Here is a 1,645-nt window from a genome sequence, read left to right as displayed (position 1 = left end):
GGCTACTGAGTAACAATTGAGACTAGGCTACTGAGTAACATTTGAGATTAGGATTTTTTTTTCTCAACTCTCTCTTCCTCTCTCTTTTTTTAAGTAGTGTATCATCTCATTGCTATTCTTTTTTCCTTGCTTTTTAAAGTTGACCTGCATTATATTATATAAGTTATAGATGTATAATATAGTGATTGACAATTTTAAAGTTTAGTTATTATAAAATATTGGCTATATTCCCCATATTGTACAATATATCCTTGTAGCTCATTTTATACATAAGTTTGTGTCTCTTACTCCCTTACCCTATATTTCCCTTCTCCTTTCCCTCTCCCAGGACTTCCCTGGTGGCTCAGGTGGTAAAGCGCCTGCCTACAATGCGGGAGACCCAGTTTCAATCCCTGGGTTGGGAAGATCTCCTGGAGAAGGAAATGGCAACCCACTCCAGTATTCTTGCCTGGAAAATCCCATAGACAGAGGAACCTGGTAGGCTACAGTCCATGGGATCGCAAAGAGTCAGTACACAACTGAGTGACTTCATTTTCTTTCTTTTTTTCTTTCTTTCTTCTTTCCCTCTCCCAACTGGTAACCCCTAGTTTGTTCTCTGTATCTATGAATCTGCTTCTTTTTTTAATGAGTTGAATTTATTTTTTAAATAAATAAATTGAACCAACAATTCAGTAGTTGGTTGTATTTTTTGCTTTCTTTCTTTTTTGACCATACCAAGCAGCTTGCAGGATCTTAGTTCCCCGACCAGACCAGGGATCAAACCTGTGCCCCCTGCAGAGGAAGTCCTGAGCCCTAACCATTGGACTGCCAGGTAATTTTCTATTGTATTTTTTTAGATTTCACATATAAATGATATTGTACTTTTCTTGACTCTTGACATTGTTTCTATAATGATATTGCCTTTTAGAGAAAAGATAGAGTGCTGTAATAAAAGTAACAGATGACAATAAATCAGTTCAGTTCAGTTCAGTCAGTGGTATCCAGCTCTTTGCAACCCTGTGGACTGCAGCACGCCAGGCTTCCCTGCCCATCACCAACTCCCAAAGCTTACTCAAACTCATGTCCATCGTGTCCGTGATGTCATCCAACCATCTCATCCTCTGTCATCCCCTTCTCCTGCCTTCAATCTTTTCCAGCTTCGGGGTCTTTTCTAATGAGTCACTTCTTCACATCAGGTGGCCAAAGTATTGGAATTTCAGCTTCAGCCTAAGTCCTTCCAATGAATATTCAGGACTGATTTCCTTTAGGATTGACTGATTTGATCTCAGTCAGTCAACAATAAATAGAAAATAATAAAACTAGCAAATAACAAATAAAAGTAACAATAACAAAATGCTGTTGAATCAATGGGAAGACTAATTCTGGTTGGGGAGATGAAGACATATTGGAGAAGGTAACATTTGAGCTAACCCTGAGGAATTTTGATCCACGGAAAATTAACATGGTTTAGAAAATAAGCACAGTGCCTGGCACATATGAAAGCCTCAATAAATATTTACTAAATAATCAATTTATGTAAATGAGTCTCCAGTTAGATCTGTGTTTGGGGGAAGGTACATCTGGCAACAGAATGAAGAATGGCTTTGAGAGCAGGGGGCCTTCAGAAAGGGAGGCCAGTTCGTGGGTTCTAGTACTAATGGTAACT

This window comes from Bison bison, unplaced genomic scaffold, assembly GCF_000754665.1.
Source record: "Bison bison bison isolate TAMUID 2011002044 unplaced genomic scaffold, Bison_UMD1.0 scf7180017854240, whole genome shotgun sequence".
Taxonomy (NCBI): Eukaryota; Metazoa; Chordata; class Mammalia; order Artiodactyla; family Bovidae; genus Bison; species Bison bison.
Note: the sequence above shows the minus strand (reverse complement) of the source record.